Here is a 13,410-nt window from a genome sequence, read left to right as displayed (position 1 = left end):
TGGGGCAAAACTTTCACAAATGCAGAGAGGTAGGAGTCAGAGAGTAGTAGTTTTGTTTCGTTGAAAGAATTTATGAGAGGGAATAGTATAAAGTAAGGCTACAAAGATCTGTAGGAGCAAGGTTAAATAAAATCTTTGTAGTTCAGTGGGTAGAGTGCTGAATCTGGAGTCAGAAAGACTTGAGTTCAAATCTGGCCTAACATACTTCCACCATGTGACCATAGGCAAGTTACCTAACTCTTTTGCCTCAGTTTCCTCATCTGTAAAATGAGCTGGAGAAACAAATGGCAAACACTCTAATATCTTTGCCAAGAAAATTCCAAATGAGATAATGAAGAATTGGACATGACTGAAAAACAACTGAACAACAATATGGAGTTTATATTTTATAAGAATCTATTGAATGGTTTTGAGCAGTGGATTAAAATAGTTAAACTTGTGCATTAGGAAAATTATTTTGGCAGTTGTATGTAGACTAGAGAGAAGAGAGGCTAAAGAGGGAGATCTTTTAGGAGGTTATTGCATTAGTGAGGGACTTAAGTCATGACTATGGGGATAAGAGAAGAGTTGGGAGTAATGATATATAGGGAGAATCAAGGATCATTAAACCATAGACTTAGATCTGAAAGAGATCTTAGAAGTCATTTAATTTATCCTCATAATTTTACAAGTGAGATCCAAAAAAGTTAAGTGACTTTCTTAAGGATGCACAGATTGTAGGTTTTAGAACCTGAATTTGAACTCAATTCCTCTGACTCCATGAGGTGGTATGGTACAGTAGAAAAGAGTGTGGTGAATTTGGAGTCAGAGTTCAAATAGGTTCAAATTCTAACTACAATTTACTATCTGGGTGACCGTGGGTAAGTAATTTAACTTCATCTGTAAAATTAAGAGTTATAGTAGATGATCTTGAAGGTCTCTTCCCTCTAAAGCTAGGATTTGAAATCTACTATGACACCTGCAGATATTCAAATGTAGGATAAGAGGAGACAAGAGAAAAAAAATATCAAGTATGACTCTGAGGTTATGAAACTGGGTGATTTGAATGATGGTGATTTCTTATTTCCTCAAAAGAAATAGGAAAATTCAGAACTCCTGGACTCAATCGATCCACCAGCCTCAACCTCCTCCATAGCCAGGATTACAGGAGTACATCACCACGACTGGCTGATGATGTGTGAGTGACATAAGTATTATTAGGGCTGGATATATCTAAGGATGTTGAAAAGATATTAGGGAGAGAATGAAGAAAAAGAAGGGGATATCAAGACAGAAATCCCAGGGAATATTTGTCCTAAGAAGGAAAGAACTAGATGGTGATTTATCAAGACAGAGATCCCAGGAAATACCTGACCTTAGGGAAAAAGAACTAGATGGTGATCCATCAAATGAAACTGAGGAGTGAACAGAAGAAATCAGGGTCATGAAAGCCAGGGGAAGTGAGATTCTCTGTGAAGGGATGGTCAATAATACCAAAAGATTCATAGAGGCAAAAGAAAACAAGGATGGCAAAAAACAAACAATTGAAAACAAAACCCCCTCCAGGTTTAGCAATTAAGAGATGGTTAACTTTAGAGAGAGTAGTTTCTCTCAGGGAGTGGGGTAAGAAGATAGATTGCTTGGGATTGAGAAGTGATCCAAAAACAAGCTCCTTTGGGAGACAAAGGAAGAAGGTATCCAGGCCACAGATCAGGATTGACTTTGGCAAATAGAAGGGTTATAGAAGTATTATGAAGAGTGAATCAAACTCTCTTTGTCTATCAATCAGCAACTTAACTTTATTCATTATTATTATTATTACTATTATTATATATTTTATTTTTATTTTTATTATATTTATAATTTATATTCTTTATATTTATAAATATATTATATTCATAAATTATAATATATGATAATGCAATATATTATAATTTATATTATATTTATAATTTATATATTACATATATTATGCATGTGATTTATAATTTTAATTATAATTTATTAACTTAAGTTAATCACTCAAAAACTTAAGTACCCCTACTTAGTACCTTACCAGCCACTAAGTATGAGAGCTAACAAGTCACTTGCTAGAGTGGGTGACAACTCCTGAGGCCAAAACTCCCCACCCCACTTGTGCAGTGCTAGGCAAATTGAAAGACTATGATTGGTTCCTTTAAAGTGGGGAAGCTACAGGAAGTGACATTGAGAAAATTGCTTTAAAAAGGCCAGTTCAAGGATTCAGTCTCAGACTCTGCGTAGGTGAGTTGGACTGGAGGAGGAGACTCTTTCCTTGGATCCTGAGGTGGTGAATGAAGTGATTCTTTGCTTGGTTCTTTGGTAAGGGGACCCTCTCTGCACGTTGGCGCTTTGGTGGGACACTCCCTTCAGTGTGAGTTCTGGTGATGATATTCTTGGTGGTCTTAGCCTCACGTGTACTGAAGGTTCTCAGAGTATTCTTCAGTGTCTCCTGGCTCTTCAGATTTTGGCTTCCTAATAAGGAGTTTGGATTCTGGTGAGAATTGCTTTTGGATTCGCATTTGCAATCTGGAGACAATTGGATTAAATTTAGGGTACTGGTAGCTAGGCAGTACTTTCTGTCTCTTTATCTACGTTTTTCCACTTTCACTCTTTCCACCTCTTTATAAATAAAGCTGCTAAAGGTCATTTTGACTGAAGCTGTAACATTTTTAAATTGGCAACCACAATATTGCTTTAGAATTCTCATATTTAGCATAAAACCTAAATTTAAATTCCTATAGTACTTAAAAGTATGGAACAACAGAAAAGCAGGAACTTATATTTAATGGGCTCTATTTCTTCAGTAAAATAGGAAACAAGGACAAATGTTAACTGAAAATGAGATGAGGACATGAAGGAGACATTTCAAAATGAGAATGAAAGGTCTGGAAGAACTACTGTGTGGAATCAATTTGAGAGTCAAACATGGAAGCCTAAGATTTTTGCTGTGTGGCTAGTTGATTGATAGAGAAATAGACATATAAAACACTTATTAAGTACTTATTTGTGCTACTGGATTTATAAATATAAAGAAACAAAACAATCTTTACTGAGAAGATTTATTTCTGATATTGAATTATTGCTATTGAGAGGCAGGTCTATCTTTCAAACCTCCTTCCTTATTGTTCTATTCCTGACAAATCCAAGGAAAGGTCTTCAAATGCTCTATTCCAGAGTGCCTTTTAATTTAGGCTGATTGAAAAGTGGAATTGTAAGTTCTATGCTGCCCAGTAAACAAGATTCAGTTTAGACCAGGTATATCTGCAGGCATCAGGACAGCATCCTTGAGTCTCACATTGACAAGTATTGAACAAAGTCACTTTTAACTGGGTAGAACTTGATTTCTTCAACTAGACATTAGTATGCTTCCATTGGGCCTGTTGATTTCCTATCACTATCAAGGAATTGGAAAATAACTGAGAGAATTTTGGCCTACTTCTTATTAGTTATTCATCAATTAGAGATGTCTTGGGCTGTCTAAGAAAAGGGCTGAATAATGAGCTTCTAAAATTGTAAATACTGATTCAGAAAGCTGTATGTTTTTGACTTGGATTACCAAGAGAGATCACTGATCATTTAATTTATTAGTTATTTCTAGCCTGATCAATAAATTTTCTTACCCAGAACCCATTCTCTTGGAATTTTTAACCATTTCACTACACTCAACAAATGCATAAGATGGGGCTGGAAAGTGATAGGGCCAGGGAGGAAGGAAGGTGGTAAAATTATGGGAACAGAATGACAAGATTAAACCCTGAAAAATAAGACAACCAAAGTAGTTAGGAGTAGAATCTATGTTTTCAGATTAGATTAACATGAGATGAGTTGAGATTAGATTAACAGGAATTTGTAGTGAGCCTAGAATGCACAGTCTTTGAACCTCCTCCATTAATTCAACAGATCACTGCTCTAATTATAATACTTAAGTGCATAAGAGAGGTGCAAATTAGAAAGTAATACCATTGTGGGGAAAAACTTGGTATGATTTGGGCTTCAGAGAAGGTTTTCTGAAGATGACATTAGAGTTGGACCTTAGAGGAGATGATGGAATTCAAGAGGTGAGTAGAGAAAGGGAGCATGTTCTAGTATCAGGAATAATGTTAGTTAGTCAGAAAACATTAGGTATCCACTATGTTCTAAGCAATGTAGATATGAAAAGAGGAAAAAGACAGTCCATGCCTTCAAGGAGTTCACAATATAATGGAGGAGACAACAAACAAACAATTATGTACAAATATGCTATATACAGACTAACTAGGAAAAAGTTAAGTGGAATGGTGCTAGACTTTTCAGGAGATGGGGAAGGCTTTCTATAAAGGATGGGATTTTCCTTGGGGCTTAAAGGGAAACCAGAGAAGGCAGTTGATAGAGATAAGGAAGAAGAGCATTCCAGGTATGGGAGACAGTAAGGGAAAATGCCCAGAACCAGAGATAGAATGTCTTATTCAAGGAACAGCAAGGAGCTTACTGGACTGAAGAGTACATGTCATGGAGTATTATGTAAGAAGACTGGAAAGACAGGAGTGAGTTAAATTACAAAAGGAATTTAAATGTCAACAGAAAATTTTGTATTTGATTCTGGAGGCCATAGGGAACCATTGGAGTTTATTGAGTAGGAGGAGTGACATGGTCCAACCTACACTTTAGGAAAATCACTTTAATGACTGAATGGAGGATAGACTGCAGCTAGGAGAGACCATATATACAGACTCACTAACAGACTATTACAGTTTTGTGGTGAGAAGGGCCTGCCCCAGAGTATTGGAAGTGTCTGAAGAAAAGAAGTAGAGATAGCTTAGAGATGTTGCAAAGGAGAAATCATCAGGCCTTGGCAACAGATTGTATCCCTTAGCAGAATTTCTGACAGAAAATAAGCACTACTTTATAAATGCTTTTTGATTGATTAATAAACAAAAAGTACACCTCCTAAATGATATGATCTGGCCCTGATAGTGCACTTTAAAGTTTATTCATCTTAAGATTGGCAGGAGTTCTAGTGGGAGGAGTCCTTGACTTTGAGCCAGGAGACCCCTGAGATATGAAGTTACATCTCAGGCCTGACTCGTACAAGCTTAATGATTGTGGACAAATCTTTGCTCCATTCTGATCCTCAGTTTCCTTATCTGTAAAATAAGGATTGTAATAGCACCTTCTTTACAAAATTGTTGTGAAGAAATTGCTTCTGTAGAAATTAAAATTGTTGAATATATTTAATTTAAATCTTAAATATTGACAGTTGTTAGAAGTTGTTTTCCTAGGGAAAAGGAATTTTATAGACTAATTTGGGGAACACTCCTTGTTGCCTGCCTCTCCAGTGTTAAGAGTTACTAATCACCATTAATGAGGTAAGACAAGCTATTATGCCTAGGAATTAAAAAAAAAATTTCTATTATAATAAAACCCCACTCTTTCAGATTAATTGAAGAGAAGGCAAACATTCTATTCTAAATTATGGAATGATCTTCAATCCTTTTAATACATTACAAAAACTTAAACGAAACTAGCAAAGGGATTCAATTTGGAAAAATAGATGAGAATAAGATAAAATCAAGCCTGACTTCAGAGTCACTGTAGTCTTTGTGAAATCAGAGAAAATAGGTGAGCTAGAGAAGAGAAAGCGTGGGGGAAGGAGTAAAGAAAAATGGGGAGGAAGATGATGACTTCGCCTATTTGATAGACTGTCATATAGAAGGATTTGATTTATTCTGCTTGGTCCCAGAAAATGGATTAGGACCAGTGAGTAGAAACTACAAGGAGGAAGATTGTGGCTCAATATAAGGGAAAGACTTCCAAGCAATTGGAGTTTTCTAAAAGTAAAATGAGCAGCAAGATGGCACAGTGGATAGAGGGCAAAGCCTGGAGTCTAAAAGACCAAATTCAAATCTGACTGCAGATACTTGCTGGCCATGTGATCTCAGGCAAGTTGATTTAACCCTGTTTGTCTCAATTTCCTCCTATGTAAAATGAGTTGAAAAAGGAAATAACAAACCAGTCTAGTATCTTTGCCAAGAAAACACCAAATGAGGTCACGAAGAGTCAGATATGACTGAACAAGAAAATTGTAAAATGGGCTTTGGAGGAGAATGGGGTGTCATAGAAGGATTTCAGTCAAAGAGATGCTGGATAACCACATGTTGGGTTTTATAGAAGAGTTTCATGCTTCTGGTAAGGATTGCACTAAATCAGAGGTATCAAACACATGTTGGCCATCTGCAGTCCACAACATTTCCTAGTGCAGACCACACCAGGTTAAAATGTTCTTATCTGATTTTAATGTGTTGCTGTATTAATAAAAAAAGAATTATAGAAACATGTATGGTTTTCTTAGTCACTATGTAGAAAGATAGGGATATTTAGATATAGTTTACTAGCACCTGGTTCTATTTGAATTTGAAGCCATTGAACTAGATGACTATGTGCAATTAGTTTGTTCATCAGAAACTGACAGTAAACTTTAATGCATTCAAGCCCGTTGAAGTGACTTTGTGATATGGTGGTGGGGAAAAAAACTGGACTTGGATGGAGAGGACCTGGGCTTTTGTCCCTACCCTCCCACTGATCCAATATATAAAACCATAGTCAAGTCCCTTCATCTCTCTGAAACCTCAGTTTCCTATTCTATAAAATGGAAATAAAACCCAAGTCTTTGTTATTTAAAGGGGATACATTTTTAAAAGTACCACATAAACCTCAACTATTATTATTTAAATAAAAGCGAGGAAGGTCTCTAGCACCTTGGGCCAATCTCCTGTGAAGATTTAGCAATGGATATAGGCAAAAGTTATTCAGGATTGATAGGCATGAGTGGATTTTGAACTACATTGTGGGAGGGAATATCTAAATTAATAAGTATAGTAGAATCAGTGGTGAGCATAAAATCAGGAAAACTTCAGTTCAAATCTAGCTCTCAGACACTAGCTATGCTCTTTAGGCAAGTCACAACCTCTGTTTGCCTTAATTTCCTCATCTGTAAAATGGGGATAATAATAGCATTTACCTCTCAGGGTTGCTTTGAGTATCAAATAAGATAATAGAAATGCTTAGCAAAGTGTCCATCACTTGGTAGATGCTATATAAATGTGTATTCAGTTGTTTCAGCCATGTCTGACTCTTTGTTACCCTATTCGGGTTTTTCTTGGCAAAGATACTGTAGTGGTTTGCTATTTCATCTTCCAACTTATTTTACAGGTGAGGCAAACAGGCTTAAGTGACATGTCCAGGGACACACAGCTATAGGAAGTGTCCTGAGGCCAGATTTGAACTCAGGAAGATGAGTATTCCTGACTCTAGACCCAGAACCCTCTCTACTGTGCCAACTAGCTACGCTATGTAAATTGTATCTATTATTATTTGGATAATAATAATAATAATAATGAAGATTACTGTATTGATCCAAGCCTTGCATTTCATATTTTTCACTCTTGAATCTCCTTGTATAATAGGAAGTCTCTATAGATACTCTTTGAAGGAACAGGCAGTGACTAGTGGATGATTGCATCACTTTGTCAGCTTCCACTCTGGGGATTTTCCATTGTTGGGTCACAGCTCAGGGGAAAGTTTTTGTTTGTTTGTTTTTTAAATGGTAGGAGGAAGCATAAATGGTCTGATTCTATTGCTGATATATTTCTTCTTGATTGTTCTGACAAAGGAAGTGGGGCTGAGATTTGCATATCAGGTTTTATTGAACTTTTGATTTGCCCTAGGCATATTTTGGCTGCTGGAGGCTATTTCTTTCTAGGCTTGTGGAGGTAATTTAATGATGATGAATTGAGTTCCTACCTAATTCTCTACTCTCCTTCAATTTGATTTCTTTCTCTGCTTTTTTAATCCGTTTAGCTAAAGGCCTATTTTTTTTAGTCTTTTTGATTAACTTTATTTTTACTTAAAAGTTCTATAGGCTTTTTGTTTCCCAATTTATCTTTCTCCTATAATTTTCAATAATTCCTCTTTTGTGCTTATTTTGGGTTTATAGTCTAACTTTTAAATTGCATATCCCACTCTTTAATCTTTTCTTGTTCTATTTTGTTAAAATATGTTCTCAGAGATATAATTTTCCCTCTGAGGTCACCAATTTTTTTAGTTTGCATTTCATAATGTTTATTAATGAATGGGATTTTATTTTCCTATATTGAATAAGTATTTCTTTTTTCTTTTCTTTTTTTCCATTTTTTGTTGTCTTGCAAAGCATGCAACCATATTGGTATTATTATAAGAGCACATTCACACAAAATCAAAACCCCAAAATAAAACCAAAGTTACACTGATGTGAAAGATGACTCCAACAATTCTCTCTCTGAAGAGGTCACCCATTTTTCAAGATCAAGTTGATACACCATCTTCTTCATGAAGTCTGCCTTAATCACTCTTCAGGACAAGTGATCTCTCCCTTCTCTGCACTCCCACAGTGCTTTAGCTGAACCTTTGTCATTCACCTTCTACCAAGTCCCAAGTTGAAACTTTGTGTATATCTTATCTCTCTTCCTATAGTCTAGGGCAAAAACTCGATCTTCATTGATTGTATATCCCCCATAACACTTGGCACTATGCTTTGAGCTTTGTAGGTGCTGGTTGGTACTTGTTGTCTTCCCTACTCAAAGATGACCAAAATGGCATCATAGGTGATGTCTTTTTTTTTTAAACCCTTAACTTCTGTGTATTGACTTATAGGTGGAAGAGTGGTAAGGGTAGGCAATGGGGGTCAAGTGACTTGCCCAGGGTCACACAGCTGGGAAGTGTCTGAGGCTAGATTTGAACCCAGGACCTCCTGTCTCTAGGCCTGGCTCTCAATCCACTGAGCTATCCAGCTGCCCCCCATAGGTGATGTCTTTTGATTTGTGCTAGTGATGACTTGAGATGCAGTGGATGACTTCAGGTTCTTCCATGTCTGATCATCCTCTAAGTGCTCCACAGTGTGTGCTTCAGCTGCCTTCATGACCACTGGAACAAATTGTTCTAGTCTATCCCTTCTGGTGGGGGAAGTCTTCACATGCTTGGGGTAGACTTCCACCTAAGTCACCGATGGTCCCCACTAAGCCACTAATTGTGGCTCATCAGTCACCTTCAATCTGGTTTACCCTGACTGCCAAGATGGTTTACTGGGGTGTGGCCATTGAACATGCTACAGCTTCTTCGAGCCACAAGTAAGATCTAGATTGCAAGTAGACACCAAAAGAGAAAAGCAGCCCTGAATGTCTCATACTGCTATTTATTAGATGCTACCAATTGCATGAAGGAATAAATAACTTTTAATATGATAGGAGCCTGCTAATTTATGCTTTTATAAAATAATGGTAAGTTGTTTCACATAGCACAAATATTTTCAGGGATACAAACAAATACTCTATTGATGTTTATATCCTTTCCCCCCTATTCAATAGGAGTCTGCAACTAGTAAACAGGGGTATATAGATTGATCTTGAAGCCTTATCTGGTAGGAATCCAAGCCAACTGTGTCTAACCTGGTCTAACCTGGTCCTTTTTTCACAAACCCTCTCCTCCTTCCATCCTGTCTCGGGAACAACATGGCGAATCTTGTCTCTGATATAAGACTTTAATCAGTCCCAGGTCCAATTGATTCCATCTCCATAACATTTCTTAAGTCTCTTCCTTCTTCTTTTCTTCCTATGGTTATCACCGTAATACATACTCTCATGATTATTTGTCTGAAGTGATGCAATAGCTAGCCTCCTTCAGTGTATTCCTGCTTCTACACTCTCCCTCCTCCAATTTATACTTCCCATACCATTTAGAATGTGCTATAAATTCTGTGGAACTTTTAAAGTAACAGATCTTATTTGATCCTCACAACAACCCTGTGACAATATTTTCATGCCCATTTTAGAGATGAAAAAAGTTTAGAATATAGAGAGGTTAGATCACTTGCCCAGGATAACACAGCTAGTAAGTTGTGTGGGATTTTGTGGGATTTCAACCCAGATTTTTGTTACTTCAAGTCTAGCAGTCTATTCACCATACCACACTGCCCTAACTTTTAAAACAAATCTTTCTGTGGTTCCCTCTGTCTTACTGAGTAATTCTCATTCTGCTTACACTGGTATTCAAGATACCATAGAAAACCAAAATATCATTTCAATTTTATCCCATACTCTTCTCCTCCAATGTTCTTGACACTTCAACCCCAAAACAGAGCAGCAACCTGCTCCTATATATGTTCCATGTTTCCCCGTCTCCAAGTCTTTGATAACATTTTCACCTATCTGGAAGTCCTTTCTCAACCCCTTAAACACTCTACTCACTGAATTCCTGGGCATCCTTTAAAATCCATTTCAAATACCAGCTTTGCTAAGAAAATTCCCCTAACCCTACTACCGGTAATCACCTAGTATGGCACTTTGCTTGTATCGCTATGTGTTATGTATTTAGGATTACAAATTTAAAGCTGGATGGGATCTGAAAGGTCATTTAGTCTAACCACTGTTCTGTAAGTGAGGTAACTTGGGTCTAGAGAATGTTAGTAATTTTCTCCAAGGCACACAGATAGTAAATGATTAAGCCTTGATTCAAACTCAGGTCCTTTTGACTCCAAGTCCCATATTTTTTTCACTGTTCTAAGATATGTATACTCCACACTAAACTATACATTTCATGAGAGCACAAAGACTATGCTATATCTCAACTTTGTATCACATCTAGTCCTTTGCTTGGTGTTTTGCAGATGAGAGGCATTCAATAAATATTTATTGAATTGAATGGTAAATTCCTTCCTTAAGCTCCCTAACCTCCATCTGCCCCCTATGTATTTTCCTTCCTCTTGCTCTTGTGGTCTTGTTTGCTGCAGTAATGAATATAAGCCTATACCCAGATGCCACTGGTATCTTCTTGCTAATTTTATTAAATCATCAGACGTAGCTCCAAAATTCTTAATTCTTATTTGCATTTATTTTTTCAGAACATATTGAGGTATAAGAATGATAAAACTAAGTGCTAGAAGAGCTCTTAGAAATCATTCTCTGCTGTGGAAAGAGTACTGGGTTTAGAGTCAGAAGAAATGAGTCCAAATCCAGATTTTGCTCCTTAGTCCCTGTAAAAATCTCAAGTCATTTAACTTTTCTACAGCTCATCAATAAGCGTTTATCAAGTGCCTCCTATGTGGCAGGCTAAATTCCTACTATGCACCAGTCACTATGTTGACTATTCACTACATAATGGGAATTCAAAGAAAGGCAAAAAAAATCCCTCTCTTTAAGGAGGTCATAATCTTTTGAGGGAGAAAACACATAAATGACCATGCATAAACAAGGTATACAAGATAAGTTGGAGTTAATCGCAGAAGGAAAGGGTTAGCATTAATGGCAGACTGACAAAGGCTTTTTTGCTGAAGATAAAATATTTGGACTAGACAGCCTCAAGGTTCCTTCCATTTCTAAACCTATGATCCCCTTCATTTTACAGTTGAGGATTCAACAAAGGAAAAAACAGAATATTGTATTGTTCTCTGAATAAAAAGGGAACTGATGGGGCCAAGTGTTCAGCTATCTGTCCTGCGCCTCCTCTGGGGGGAAAGCTGAGCAAGGTGAGCCCAGGAGGTGTCTCCCTCAGGTGATCAGCATAAAATGTTAGTGGAAAAGGGATGTGGTTGAGAGGTGGATGAGAGACAGATTTTAACATGTCTGATAGATGGACACATCCAATTATCAATGGATCATGAAATGTTTGGGAAAGCCCAAGGTGCATTTTCCCAAAAGTACACCAGGCCGAGGGTAAGAAATTAGGTTTGGTAGTCTGTCCAGAACACTGACCCAGGCATAGTGCAAGAACAGGTACAAGGGCCTGCTGCCTAAGTTTTGAGTCTTGCAGGAATTGCTCAAGACAAAAGGATGCCCTAAATCTCACACTGACAAGACAAAATTCCACAATGTGATGGTCATTTTGAAGCTGGAAAACAACAATTTCCAAATTGTAAAATAAAGGTAAACAAAAAAGCAGTATTTATCTTAGTATAATTTGAAATGGTCATAAATTTATTGTTTTTGTTAGCTTTGTTAATATGCAAAACTATTATCTGTTATTGTTAATATTTAGGGTGGTTTTTACATGCTATTTAGATTAATTTCAAATATTTGTTGAATGTAATAGGTAGACCACATTAAAGGACTACAACTGTAAGCATTAATAAAACAAAGAAACAAACAAAAAGCAATTGGGGGAAAAACAAGTGAAGAACTGATCTGAATGGTTATCTTGGAAAAGTTGGAATGTTCCACAAGTGGTGGAAGGACTCCCAATCTTGGGCAGGTAGGAAGCCCCCTCCCCTCCTGATCCAGAAGCCTAATTCAAAGATAACATTTCTTTGAAAGGAAGGAATTTGTGAGATATAGAAACTCCTTATTCTGATGTTTATTCTGATGACCTCTGAATTTATAGATAAACTACCTATTTAAGTTCTCACATCCATCTTTTCTCAATGAAACCAATAAAGTCTGTTTCCCTGGATGAGCCAGGAAACTCTGTTTTACTTTGCCATCCTAGAAATGTCCATCATAAATGAAAAGGAAAAAAAAAAACAACAGGAAAATCTCTGTCCATTCTGGACTACAATTTATCAGTGCTTCTTGGCTATATCTGTCACACATGAATCTAACTTGGAATCTCTTTGTCATTATCAAATTAAAGAACTTTGTTGGAAAAAACACACAGAAAATGTTCGTTCATCTGGCATTCTATTAACCAGAAATCTCTGTTTACTGACTTTCCTACCTGTACTTTAAGGACAATAATAGAATGTATGGGGCATGTAGGAAGGACTAACTCCTTTTCTGTGAGGGCTTGCAGGGCCCTTTTCAGGGGTTGTCAGCATCTGTCTTTTACCCAAATTTTATCTGTGGCCTCAAGAAGCTATAGTATTCACAGCAGCCATTTCCTGGTAAAACTGTCTCAACCTGTGGACAAAACCAGGCTGAGGATAACCAATAGACCTCAAAGCCATTAGTGGGTTAGGACAATGTCTATCCCAAACACATGAAGACTTTCCCTGGTGGAAGGAATAGCTGAGAATGATTCTTCCAATGGTGGCTGAAGCAGGGTCTGTGGAGAACTTAGAGTCTGGTGAGACATTGAAGATGCCAAGGTCATTCACTGTGTTTGAGGTCATTGGGAATTATCCTGACTTTTGTCTCACCTCTGGACTTGGATGAAATTGGAAGAGAGAGTGAGACTGATGATTTTGTGCAACTCTGCCTCACTTAAGTGCATTTCATGCACAAGCCAAGACATAGCCTGGTAATTCCATTGATCCTCTTTGAAATGAAGGACAAACAAAGACAATAATAAATGCTCTTCATAAGGATGACTGAGGTTCTGGAGGATTCTGAACTGTCTTCTAAAATCAGCAAAGAATACTACTAGCAATACAATGATTCAGGACAATTTTGAGGAACTTTTGAAAAAGAA

General features: G+C 37.1%; 1 pseudogene; it reads left to right on the top strand.

Annotated features, from left to right (window-relative positions):
* The window catches only part of LOC123252054, an 86,246-nt pseudogene extending 74,318 nt beyond the window's left edge, over positions 1-11,928 (top strand).
* Positions 11,929-13,410: the final 1,482 nt, after the last annotated feature.

Source organism: Gracilinanus agilis, chromosome 1, assembly GCF_016433145.1.
Source record: "Gracilinanus agilis isolate LMUSP501 chromosome 1, AgileGrace, whole genome shotgun sequence".
Classification (NCBI taxonomy): domain Eukaryota; kingdom Metazoa; phylum Chordata; class Mammalia; order Didelphimorphia; family Didelphidae; genus Gracilinanus; species Gracilinanus agilis.
This window is presented reverse-complemented; position numbering and strand designations above follow the sequence as displayed.